This window comes from Schistocerca piceifrons, chromosome 7 (assembly GCF_021461385.2).
Source record: "Schistocerca piceifrons isolate TAMUIC-IGC-003096 chromosome 7, iqSchPice1.1, whole genome shotgun sequence".
Taxonomy (NCBI): Eukaryota; Metazoa; Arthropoda; class Insecta; order Orthoptera; family Acrididae; genus Schistocerca; species Schistocerca piceifrons.
In genome coordinates, this window is record NC_060144.1 from 193,885,062 (window position 1) to 193,899,095 (window position 14,034).

Below are 14,034 nucleotides of genomic sequence, written 5' to 3' on the forward strand. Positions count from 1 at the left end.
GGTTTACATCTACAGAGCACAGCGAAAAGCTAGTACGAAGCGATACAAATTTCTTACAAAAATAGAAGAAATTCCTTGTGTAGCCCACACCATAACAAACGACAATAAATCATTTCGTGACTATTTCAAAATGTGTAAAAAATTAACAAGGTTATCTGTGAGGTAAAGTAACCGTTCAACTTACAGTTTATATTCTACTCTTGGAACAAATATAAAGCCATGTGGGGAGTTAAAAATGATAAAACACGATATGCGCCATTCTACAGTTTACCATAGAATGGCATTTAATAAATTTAAGATGTAAACAACACAAATTAAGAAATAATGTCAAGCCCAGAGGAAGTACTAGACAAGTGTCCTGTGATCGAAAAACGAAGTGTTTCACGGAAGGCAGACGTGTAACATTCTGCTTAAGTTGTCAATGCATTTGAAACAAAATGTTTAATTCAGTGCTACTGATGAAATTTGCCTGCTTAGTTAGCTTCAAGTGAATGTTTACGTATGTTCGAACGTATATAGCGTTACGAGATCGTAGAATGTCATGAAAGAACAGGACATCAGAAACTACTCCACGAGCATCGGAATTTCGTAAGCCATACTAAAATACATAATTCGATTTAAAGAACACTTTTGTATATCTAGATTCACACTGAAGTACCTGATACTCAGTTTTTTCTGTGTTGTTTTATGGATGCTTATTTTCTTGGAATACCAGTACTGTATTATCTCATGTTTGGTTCTTAATTGTGGAATAATACCGTACGAGTCAGAAAATGACAACGTGCACCTAAAATTGAGCGATCAGTTGAAACTACCCAATCGCGTGGGATGAAACTCTTCGTTTCAAATAAACTGACTGCCTCGGCGGAAAACATTAACAGAAGCAAATTTTGAAACTTCCTGGTAGATTAAAACTGTATGCCGGACCGAGACTCGAACTCGGGACCTTTGCCTTTCGCGGGCAAGTGCTCTACCAACTGAGCTACCCAAGCACGGCTCACGCCCCCTCTTCACAGCTTTACTTCTGCCAGCACCTCGTCTCCTACCTTCCAAACTTTACAGAAGCTCTCATTCTGGAGAAGCAAATTTTGTTTACAAATCAACAAATATAACTTCATTAGTCTGCAAGATGATTGTTGCTATTGCTCATAAGGTTAACAGCCAAACTTCAAGTAACCAGAAGCGGAAGAAGGCACTGCTTAAACGCGAATTCAGTTCTGCGCATGCGCAGGAGCCCGCTGGCAACTGCTGAAATGAACTGAGGAGTCTTTTTTTTCCCCCAACCTGCTGCCTGATTATATAGCAGTGTGTTGCAGACAACCTTACGTCACGTAACAGGCGTACTCGTTCAGCGGAAATAAATGAAATGTAGTACGAGGCAGAATATCGTATTTTTTTAAAAAAATTCTCAGTCTTCAGCATTCCATACAAAGTCAATTGACTTGCCTGCGCTCGCCAATTATTAGCAGTGCCAGAGCTGTGTGACATTTCATTCTGTAAAACCACAACAACTTCTTGCTCAAGTTTATGTGCTTTTTTTGACTTTGAGGTCACGTTGAGCACCTTGTTGCAACTCGGCGTTCGTATTAATTAGCATAATTGCATTGGATACTGAAGTCAAACTGAACGTCTCTGTGTTTTTCTTGTCGGGGCACGACGAGAAATGTCAGGGTGTTGTCAATTAAGGCATATCTGAACAGTGACGACCACTCACCGCATTCGTGACTGTATACATGTCTTGATGGTTGGTACAAGACGAAGCTATGATAGTGTGTAACGTACGTATGTTACAGTCATACAAGAATACTAATTAGTTTACTGTTTATTTGGCTATAGATGATCCCCAAGGAGCACATGATGAATCAGTTTAATTTACACTATAATACACTGCGTAGAACACAAAATGATTAATCTCCGCCGGGGCGTCTCAGCCTTTTTCCTCGATGAGCCATTCCATACAGGTGCATTTCTTCGTGATCCTCATTCACTGTTACAAATATAATTACAAATGGCAACGTATACAAATAACTGTTTTGTCAGTTTCTACGCATATTTATGTGCGTAGACAATAATCCAGCGTGTCTCTTTGCTGAAACCAAAATTTTAATAATTTTCAACACGAGAAAAATAATTAAGATAAAATAATCTAGATACATACACTCCTGGAAATTGAAATAAGAACACCATGAATTCATTGTCCCAGGAAGGAGAAACTTTATTGACACATTCCTGGGGTCAGATACATCACATGATCACACTGACAGAACCACAGGCACATAGACACAGGCAACAGAGCATGCACAATGTCGGCACTAGTACAGTGTATATCCACCTTTCGCAGCAATGCAGGCTGCTATTCTCCCATGGAGACGATCGTAGAGATGCTGGATGTAGTCCTGTGGAATGGCTTGCCATGCCATTTCCACCTGGCGCCTCAGTTGGACCAGCGTTCGTGCTGGACGTGCAGACCGCGTGAGACGACGCTTCATCCAGTCCCAAACATGCTCAATGGGGGACAGATACGGAGATCTTGCTGGCCAGGGTAGTTGACTTACACCTTCTAGAGCACGTTGGGTGGCACGGGATACATGCGGACGTGCATTGTCCTGTTGGAACAGCAAGTTCCCTTGCCGGTCTAGGAATGGTAGAACGATGGGTTCGATGACGGTTTGGATGTACCGTGCACTATTCAGTGTCCCCTCGACGATCACCAGTGGTGTACGGCCAGTGTAGGAGATCGCTCCCCACACCACGATGCCGGGTGTTGGCCCTGTGTGCCTCGGTCATATGCAGTCCTGATTGTGGCGCTCACCTGCACGGCGCCAAACACGCATACGACCATCATTGGCACCAAGGCAGAAGCGACTCTCATCGCTGAAGACGACACGTCTCCATTCGTCCCTCCATTCACGCCTGTCGCGACACCACTGGAAGCGGGCTGCACGATGTTGGGGCGTGAGCGGAAGACGGCCTAACGGTGTGCGGGACCGTAGCCCAGCTTCATGGAGACGGTTGCGAATGGTCCTCGCCGATACCCCAGGAGCAACAGTGTCCCTAATTTGCTGGGAAGTGGCGGTGCGGTCCCCTACGGCACTGCGTAGGATCCTACGGTCTTGGCGTGCATCCGTGCGTCGCTGCGGTCCGGTCCCAGGTCGACGGGCACGTGCACCTTCCGCCGACCACTGGCGACAACATCGATGTACTGTGGAGACCTCACGCCCCACGTGTTGAGCAATTCGGCGGTACGTCCACCCGGCCTCCCGCATGCCCACTATACGCCCTCGCTCAAAGTCCGTCAACTGCACATACGGTTCACGTCCACGCTGTCGCGGCATGCTACCAGTGTTAAAGACTGCGATGGAGCTCCGTATGCCACGGCAAACTGGCTGACACTGACGGCGGCGGTGCACAAATGCTGCGCAGCTAGCGCCTTTCGACGGCCAACACCGCGGTTCCTGGTGTGTCCGCTGTGCCGTGCGTGTGATCATTGCTGGTACAGCCCTCTCGCAGTGTCCGGAGCAAGTATGGTGGGTCTGACACACCGGTGTCAATGTGTTCTTTTTTCCATTTCCAGGAGTGTATATTGCTAAAGAACTAGGGTCAAAATAGTGGCTTAAAAAGTCAACAATAGGAACGATCAGACAAAATGGATGACAACATTTTTAAAAAATCGTTCTTAATTAACTTATCACGTACAATTTAAACAAAACAAAGGAAATTTTGCTACATGCCGGAAAGATATGAATTTACCTTTAATACAATGGAAGTGACTACTTATTCTCACATAACAGCTCGCATTGTGACCATCTCCGTCACTGCTAGTCTCATGGTATGACAACTCTAGGGGAATTTGGATTCAACACTCAAAATTTTCGAAAATGATTGTTGGTAGCGAATGCCAGAAGAAACTGCAGCTGAAAAGTCCGACAGCGTCGGAAATTCTGTCTGAACAAAATGGCTCTGAGCACTATGGGACTTAACATCTATGGTCATCAGTCCCCTAGAACTTAGAACTACTTAAACCTAACTAACCTAAGGACATCACACAACACCCAGTCATCACGATACAGAGAAAATCCCTGACCCCGCCGGGAATCGAACCCGGGCGTTGGAAGCGAGAACGCCACCGCACAACCACGAGCTGCGAACTCTGTCTGAACATCAATCCAAAAACTGTTCGAATTTTTTCTTGTAAATTCAAGTCTGTATTATGAATCGCAACACAGCTCATCATATTCTTTCTTATATTTCAGAGAGAGATGTCTCATATTCCATTCCAATGGCAAAAGGGTTCTGAATCCCATCTACCTAATTATTTTTAACTCTGGTAGAAAGCACTGGTGAAAATATTTTCAAAACATACCAAGTGATTACATCCGTCTGCACATTTCAAGCGAGTTGTCTTTAGTGGCCTTAGACATGTGTTTAAATGTTAATGCGATTTTAAGTGTTGCAAGGAGCAGGTGGGAGTTATTGAATTAGTTTGTGTTGGTGCAGCTGTGATTAAGTTTCCCTAGAGTTTTAGGAGCTACACAGATCCCCTAGGCAGCCATTGTGTTCGTTAGCTATGTAGCAATTTGTTGTTTGAATTTACCAGTACTTTTAGGGGCTGCTCAGATTAGCTGGGCAGCTGTTGAGTTCATTTGAGTTGCTGTAGTAGTTGACTGAATTTTTGCTGGGTTTAAGTGCTGGATAGAATAGCCAGGCAGCTGTTGTCACGGTTGATGTTGCTGCATGGTTTGCTTGTTATATATTAATGTGGATTTAAATGCTGTGCAGCTCATGTTGGCAGCTTTCGAGTTGATAAGCGAGACTGCTTTTTGACGATGGTGGCCATCATATCAGCTGTGAATTGACGCCGAGCTATTGCCGACATTTACCATTTCTGTTAAGGCCGTTGTCTCACGCGCTCAATGACGTCTTCAGATGTGCTTGGACGACCTGATGATTTCCCATGTCTTATCGAGCATCCTGTTTCTATAAAACATTTATGCCGCTCATAAATTGTAGGCTTACTAGCAGGATCCTCAGCGTACTAGGTATGGAAATTATGCTGAACTATTGTCACCGACTTCGATTCTTCAAACCAAAACACACAGCTACCACGCTCGGATCCAGTGAAGGCAGCCATCTCTAACGCAACTGTCACTAGCGCTCCTTACAGTGTGATTCGGCACTAGCGAACTAAGTGAGACAAAACTTGATGCATTTCCCTACAAACTGACACTACAGTCACCTCTGTAGGTACTGTGAATTAAATTGTATGCATTGTCAAAGTTGTAGAGTCCTTTTTGAAACACCCAAAAACGCTAAAACAAGTATTTCTTTATTTCTGACCGAGAAACCAAATAAAAATTTTCATAGGTGTAGCTTCAAAAACGCCTTAATAGCGACATTAAAAAAAAACCTTCATCCCCAATTTCACCCTTTTAGGGTTAAAATTTCGAAAAATCGCTTGTTAAACAACGCCTACAATATAAGATCCACACCTTTTCCAATTTTCAAGTTTCGGTCCTTAGTGGTTTGGTCTGAGTGATGATGAGTCATTCGGTCAGTTAGTCAGGACATTGACTTTTGTATACTGTAGATATAACTATTCATCATCCCCTTGCTGCTGTCAGTTAATGCTGACTTCCTTCATCAACAGCTTACTCTAGAAGTTTAAAGATTTTGAAGACAATGCAGTTAACAGAACAGGAAGCCAAAATTAAGCGGTATAAAATCTTAAAGCTTGCTCCTCAACTACTTCGATGTATTCCTGCAATCCTGAAGATACGAGCAGTACCCAAGAATACGTCACACAATAGTTCGGTAAGTGGTCTCTTTGAAGGTGTGCTGTTCATTCTTACAACTCTCCCAATAAGTGATAGTCGGTCGTTCCAATCCTTATGCATTAGCATATGTGATAATCGCTCCACAACCCATTATACTGTATTGAGATAGGGGACTAATGATCATATATGCACATTTATTGTGTTGTGGACATACACAGCATACATTGCATAACAACAACGTAGTTCGTAATAATTGTTCGTAGTGACTATCACCAGTGCCAAGGCATGCATGGTAACAGCACACGTGGTTCTGCCACACTCTCTCAAAGATCCCTGGTGTATGTTGTACCAGGAGAGAGGCAGCGTGGACCCTAGTGAGCAGGTCTTCATCCTTTTCTACGGAGGTTTCTTAGATCAACATCATAATGTTACCCCAGAGGAAAAAATACAGGAGTGCAAGATCCAGAGATCGCGCTGGCCATGGAACAGGATCCCTATTTTCAGTCGAGCAGTGAGGTATGTGTTGTTCAGGTGCTTGCTGGTACACCATGGTGTTGAAGCTATAACCTTTCGCAGGCAACAAGGGATTAATCTCCAAGAACTGTGGCAGCACATCTCGCAGAAACATCAGGTAACGTGGACCAGTGAAATGGGGAGGCAGCAAATAAGGCCCTGTTAGATGATCTTGGACAATGCCTGCCCATACTTTGACAGAGAATCGTTGCTGGTAGCGTACGATGTGGATGACTTGAGGATTGTCTTCACTCCAGACATGAGTGCTGTGTCTATTGAAACATTATCAAGGCTGAATCGTGCTTCATCCGTGAACAATACAAACTGTATGAAACTCAACACTACAGCACTGTGGGGCTCAAAATCCGTTGGTCTCAGTGCTTGCACACATTCTTTTTGATAGGGATGTATAGTCTATCGGTAAACTGAAGAGCAAGGGAGCGAGTCCCCACTCTGCCAACCCAGCTACGTCACAAGGCGCTTCTACAGGCTGTTTCACAGCGTAGTACCGGCCCTGCCGCGGCGCGCGCTTTGAATCTGTGGCGACGCCGTGTACAGATACGTCTCGGCTGCGTTTATTTTTAGACAAATGCATTAAGAGCACAAGGAATACAAAAAACGATAGCTTCTTCCAAAACACAACATTATAGAGTAAATATTATTAACATAAGAACGGATGTCAGGATTCTACTAAAACATAGAACCAAATGCCTGTTCATTTGAATGTATGTTCCTGTATTGCTGTTCGTAAAACGAACCCCATATAATGCAATCAGTCTGTGTTCAGTTTTTCAAGGCCTATCCACTGTGCCAACTTATAACTAAATCTGAGGGGAGTGGGATGGGGAGGTTCCCTTGCAAGGAGGATAAGCAGGCTGTTAGCTTGCTGGTGTACAAAATATCTAATAATGAATCAATACTTAAATATACAGCTCTAAACTGGGAGTATACTGTATTTACAATTTGCAGCTGATATTTTGTTTAGCCGTTACGTCCATGGCCATTCCGTGTATATATCGACCTGTCGACATTATTTCGATATTATCGAGGGCCGACACAGACACTCTTTTAAATATCGACATATCGGACTCCCGATATTTTTAAAAATATCAACAGTCCTAGCTTCGAACGCGTCTGCGCTGCCCCATTCAACTACAACGACTGCTGCTTCGCTGCGATTACCTAGAGCAGTGCCATGTGTCAGTGGTAGAACGTGTCCATTTCGCATCGTCATCGCCGGAGTGCACTGCTGACACGTGCGAGAAATGACTCTGTGAATTCGTGATAGTAAATCGCTCCTGTGCATCGAGTCACAAACACTGTACGGCCGCGGCGCGCCTCCGAACTCCCGGGAGGCGTTGCTCAACCCTCGCCGGCAATACTACGTAGACGTGCAACACCTTTGCGATGGTCGACTGCTGGTGTGATGTTATCGATGATGGACGACAGCACAGTTAGTAACAATTTTTTCTTGTAAATTATAGTACGCCGTATGTGTGTGTAAGAATGTTTAACTGTTGTTGTTACCATTGTTGTCTCCTGTCCAAAGACTAGCTTGAGGCAAATCTCCCTGTTAAGCCTGGTTTACACGACGACATTGGGTTGCGCACCCGTTGCCTGGAATGAGTTGCACGCAAGTGTTTTCGTATATGACTGTAGACACGGCGACTCCAGTATACACTACAGTTTCGTCGTTTTGTGAGTCTCTGAGTCGTGTCTGAAATGAAAGTTCTGGCAGCTGCACGTCGCACGAGTTGTGATGGAGCTTGTTGTGTGGAATCGCTGCATAAGAAAAACATAAGAAACGTGTTTCGATTCGTGACTGAAAGAAGAAAAGAGGTCAGCTCGGTTGTTCAGCATTCTTGCTGAGTTAATTTATAACGGAAATTCCAAGAAGTTTTTTTAATTATCTTAGATTGTCACCAGAACTGTTCACTTTTCTTATGAATAGACTTAATTATGCTATAAGGAATAAAGGTACTGTAATGCATGAAACACTGTCCCCAGAACTGAAATTACGTATCATATTGCGTGTATTACAATCGAGAACACTCGGCATGCTATAAGATACGGTTAGTTGGTGATGACGCTGTTTCATTAACACCAATAATATTAACATTAACAGTAAAATTATTAACATTAGCAACAATAATTACTTGAAGCAGGTCGCATTAAGAAGGGAATGGTTTGCAAAGTGCTCTCTTGAAGAGATCTGTAAAGTGTCAATATTTCAAAATTCTTACATGTCTGAATGGGGAGCAGCGACGTATTAAATAGACGAATATTAAATAAAGAATGCAGCTTCTTGAATCTGTATAGCCTTCCCTCCTGTTAACAATAATCTTTAAAAAAGAGTTGGCCAACATGAACGATGGAATTTTAGTATTGTTAGACGAGAGCATTTCCACAGCTAGAATTACACTTGCTTGTATTTTTCTTAATTCAATTGTATATGTGGTCCTAACTCAATAAATTTTGCCCTGCAGCTCAGATATTGTCAAACCATCTGTTATGGTCGCACACGACGGTCTCAGCGGCAGCAATATATTGCTTATTTTTGCAATCAGCATAACTGAAATCCCACAAAAACCTACGCAAAGCATAGATATCCAGAAAGCGAACATTCATATTTCAGTTTGTCTACACTCTACGAACACACATAACCTCAAAATTCATCTAACTAGTATCGCAGAAGTTGGAACACGCCGAAAGCGTTTAGTTTAACCAACGAGTTGCGCAAACGCGCGGTGCGCATGCGCAATGGCCGGTATCGCAGTTGCCTGCAACCTAGTGTCGTCGTGTAAACTAGGCTTTAGTCTATTCTGCACGAACCTCTTCGTCCTTGCGTAACTACTGAACCAACATCCATTTAAATCAGCCTACAACTTTTACACTCAACATCTACCTCCATTACCAAATGCATGACTTCTTGATGCTTTAAATATGATCTATGAACAGATCCCTTCTTTATTAAAGACGTGCCATAAATTTCAAATCTTCGGAAATCGAAATTGATCTCACAAAAATTCTGTGATCCCGAAAAGGTTTCCTGAAAAAACGAGGTGCGTTAGTGTAATCCTCTCGTGTCGTTTCTATCGTAGGCTTCAGTTCATCCGCAAACCGCAGACCCAGTTACTTAACACGTAGTTTGCTTATCTTAAATATTCAGTTACGTGCGCTTGTGTGATGAAAACGCTTAACTGCAGCAGGAAAGAGAAAAGCTCGCCTGGAAAAACCACAGTAAATGTAATCTGATGACAGCAAATTAGTCGCTACCTTCGGAGACAAAGGAAGATTGTAGAGTTTGTGATAAGAGAGGTTTTATCGCGGCAGTTTACTGTGGGGTTTCCAAATGTCTCTCAGATAAACTACCCAGGCATTAGTCGCGTGTTCGTCTTTGTTACGGAGTTTTCCCGAACGCAATAGCTACGCCAGCATATGATTTCAGAATGCTACCCATCCTAGCTAGTAGATCGCTTATCGTTTTTAAGCTTTCAATTTTTGATTGTGTTCACTCATTGAAACTCAACACTAACTTTCACAGAGATACAGATTTCTGCTCCAGAAAACACTGTGACTAGTGCTTGCAATGTAAACTATTATATCTGCCTAGTTCCTCAAAGAACTAACTTTGGTTTTCTTCAGTCAGCCGGCCGGAGTGGCCGAGCGGTTCTAGGCGCTACAGTCTGGAACCGCGCGATCGCTACGGTCGCAGGTTCGAATCCTGCCTCGGGCATGGATGTGTGTGATGTCCTTAGGTTAGTTGGGTTTAAGTAGTTCTAAGTTCTAGGGGACTGTTGACCTCAGATGTTAAGTCCCATAGTGCTCAGAGCCATTTGAAGCCATTTCTTCAGTCAGAAGCTGTTGCTCTTCCTCTTCTTAAGCGAAGTGCAATTCACAAAAAATGGCTCTGAGCACTATGGGACTTAACATCCATGGTCTTCAGTCCCCTAGAACTTAGAACTACTTAAACCTAACTAACCTAAGGACATCACACACATCCATGACCAAAGCAGGATTCGAACCTGCGAACGTAGCGGTCGCGCGGTTCCAGACTGAAGCGCCTAGAACCGCTCGGCCACAACGACCGGCATACAATGTCTGCAGCTAACTTTTATGAAGCGAGAAATTTTGGGCATCTCGTTGATGTTACTACAGGACTATTCAAAAAGAAGGAATAAATTTCAAACATTTATTGCTTGGAAACTACAAAAGATAGAAAAACAATTCCAACTATCCTGGAAAGAAAAAAGTTCAAATTTTTGTGCATTCAGTGTTTTACAAATATCAAAACGGTGGCTCATTTCCTCCCACTAATGAATCCCTTCTTTTTGATTATCCCTGTATAGAAGATGGCTGGAAATAGAGCAGATTCTTGAGGGAGACTGGAAGAGCGTTAATTAACACGGTAATTGTCTACGATCTTGCAGTTATAGGATAATTTTCAGCATCAGCTCTGGGAAGTGTAAATTTGGCCAGCAGAAGTGAAACACGTTCGAAGAGTTCACTACAGCTCCCTAACAAATGTATTTGCAAATTAACTGTAGTCGAGTAATCGCATTTTTTGTGATGCAAATTGCGTGAATGGTAACAGTGCAGAAGTAATGTCCGTGTGAACAGTTCGTTCTGTTTAACGGAGAATCGCTGTGTTATTATTCACTGTATCTGCGCACACTGGCGTCCGTATAGGCCAGCACGTAAGTCCCGCTAGTTTAGCAGAGTTGAAAATTTGTTACCCATTTATCATTGGAATCCTAGGAATAGCGTTACGTAATAATGTACGTTCTTGACGATGAAGTCGTAGATTACATTTTTCCATAGCTTTTTTACATTGTGCTGTTAATTATGTGTGAATGTATGGCGGGCGTTTTCATTTATTTTGTCCAACTTCTGTCAAGCATTATTCTAAAATTGTTTTCCGTCTGTTGTAAACTCGTTCACCCCCTCATTTCCAGATCTGTAATAAATCAGTTATGGCACAGAAATTAATATATTTCTCTTGATCTTTTTTTTTCTTATTAAATTTAAGTGCAAAATTCGTCCCAGCGCAGTATTTCGAGTAAACATAGTCCATGGCTACCATCGAATTTTATTTTGTATTCTGCTCCATTGTTTCGTTTCTAGTGAAAGAGAAAGCAAAGATGGAAATGCGGGAGAAAATTGAGAAGTTAAAAACTTAAAGAAGTTCTGAAACTTCATTGCCAAGGGACGGAGGATAATTAGGACGAATTGTCTGTAAACATGGGATAGAAATCAGGAAGAAGAAAGTAGCTTCTTGAGTTTTCCGATGTAACAGGAGAAGGAAACACGTTTGAGTGGCAACCATTCAGTTTGTCAGTAGTGCACTTTTAGTGTTTACGACCTCACTGTCATAGTTGGTTAGGTAATAACTGTGAAATTTAGGAAAGAAAATACGGAAAGATTTTGTGAGAAATAGCACATTACGCGCATAGAAATGTGCTCTCTGGGACGGTTAATTTCTATTCAGGTAAAAGGCTTGGAAGCAGTACTCGGAAATTAAAAATGATGACGTAGAAAGTGACTGATAAATGACTGATAGAAGATCATGTAATGAAACGGAATAAAACGAAAAGATTCAACAAGTGCTCACTTCCAATTACGAAATACACACCGTCAGTTCAGAAAGTTTTGGGATCGGTTTAGTAAAAAATGGAGAGAAACGTTAAGATGGTGCTTTTAATGCTTCAGGGGTTCCATATAGTAGGCATGGGTGTGTGTTTGTCCTTAGGATAATTTAGGTTAAGTAGTGTGTAAGCTTAGGGACTGATCACACTGGCTTCAAAGTCGGCTACGTCGTCAAAGCGTTGCTCCCTCATCTGAATTCCTGTTCTTTAAGTCTCGTAAGCCGTGATGACTTTTTTCAGAAAAGAATAGTACGCGTTTTGCATTCCAGTCAAGTTGCGGCAGGGATCCATGGGTCGTTGTTTTCCTTCAGGAGTCATGTTGTGTGGCTCAAACTTCGCACACACTTTTCTCTTCTTCAAAACATTCTGGAGAATGTATTGGACACTTTATTTAGAGACATTGATCCTTTGCGACTTGTAACACAGAAACTTTGACAGACTGCGCTCGTATGTCGACACTGCCTGTTCACGACTGGCTGGCCGATGTGCGTATGTTGTTTACACACTTGTCGGTTCAAGCTGCCACCGTACTTAATAATGCTGACTTCGCTTATACGCCAGGAAAAAAATAAGTCTAGTTACTTATTGCACGGACGATGTAAAATACGAAACATGCATGACTGAAACAACAGACAGTGTTGACGAGCCACAGCTGTACGAAATAATTCGAAATTAATTCGCGCTGTGTGAATTCGTTGATATAAGTTGTATTATGTATAGATATGCTACCCGACAATAACATTCGAGAATTTGTGCCGGAACGGGACTCGAACCCGCGTTTCCGATTCTCACGCGCGGTCACCTTAACCACTTTGGTCATCCGTGCACACTCCCTAGACCATGTGTCACACTAGAGATGGTAAAAACCATGGAGGTAAGAATAAGGGGAGGTGGCGCTACGTATCCCAGCCGTACTACGTTTTGGAGCCATGGGGGCGTGGCTCGCTGCCATGACACTCTGACCAAAACATTGCCAGTGTGCTATAGCGCTGCGTGTATTACAGTCGCTAATTGCACCATATACACATGTAACGTCATCAGATTGGTTGTTTCAAAGTTTTTGTTTAAAATAAAATCTCGTAAAGGCGAAATTCCGCATTTCTTCTGATTAAAAATAGTTTTTAATGTAATATTACGAATAGCTAGCCTTCAATGTAAACGATACAATTTTGTTAATTCAGTAATAAACGTGTATCACAAACTAAATAATAGAAACTGAAAACTAAGTTAGCTATACCCTCCCTCCAAAGCCCCATAAATACATCTTGTTTGTAATACGTACTGGGACATTTCAGTTACGTTACACTACTGGGAAACACTGTTCATTACCACCAATATTTACTGAAATACGGTACATAGAATGGCAAATCTACACATTGTCCTGTTTAGGCCTATACTTTACGCCAGTTAATGTAGTGTTAGCTTTTAATTTGGTACATGATGAAGACAAAGTGAGTTACTCAACGCCGGCCGGTGTGGCCGTGCGGTTAAAGGCGCTTCAGTCTGGAACCGCGTGACCGCTACGGTCGCAGGTTCGAATCCTGCCTCGGGCATGGATGTGTGTGATGTCCTTAGGTTAGTTAGGTTTAATTAGTTCTAAGTTCTAGGCGACTGATGACCTCAGAAGTTAAGTCGCATAGTGCTCAGAGCCAACCAAGTTACTCAACACTTCGATTATCGACGATACGTACGTATTATACTGAAACGTGAACTTGAAAACTAAGAATTTAATTCTTTGAATTAGCATACCTTTTGCAAATGTTGTGGGTGTGTAGGGAAAACTGATGGTACAGCATTTTCTCGGAGCCTTACTGTTGAAAGGGAAGTTCGGTCTACGTCCTCTTCTCGGAAATGCTGAGAACATATAGTGCTCCATTTAGACGCACGCCAATTCTCCCTCCTCATGGCATTCTCCCACAGAGCTTTCCGACTTTCATTTTTAGGAAATCTAAAATCATACAGGAGAAAAACACGCTATAGTACAAGTACCGATGTAGCACACGTTCATTCACAATGAAGTTGTAAATTCACACTTAACGAGACAACTTACACATGAAATGTTATTCCCTTCGATTTCGCAATAACAATCAGAACGATTCGTA

At 42.5% G+C, this 14,034-nt stretch overlaps 1 non-coding gene across 1 annotated transcript; it reads right to left on the reverse strand.

The window, feature by feature from the left end:
- Nucleotides 1-918: 918 nt before the first annotated feature.
- Nucleotides 919-993, reverse strand: Trnas-cga. The gene has a single exon. It is a non-coding gene; the product is annotated as a tRNA-Ser (tRNA).
- Between the last annotated feature and the right edge of the window lie 13,041 nt (nt 994-14,034).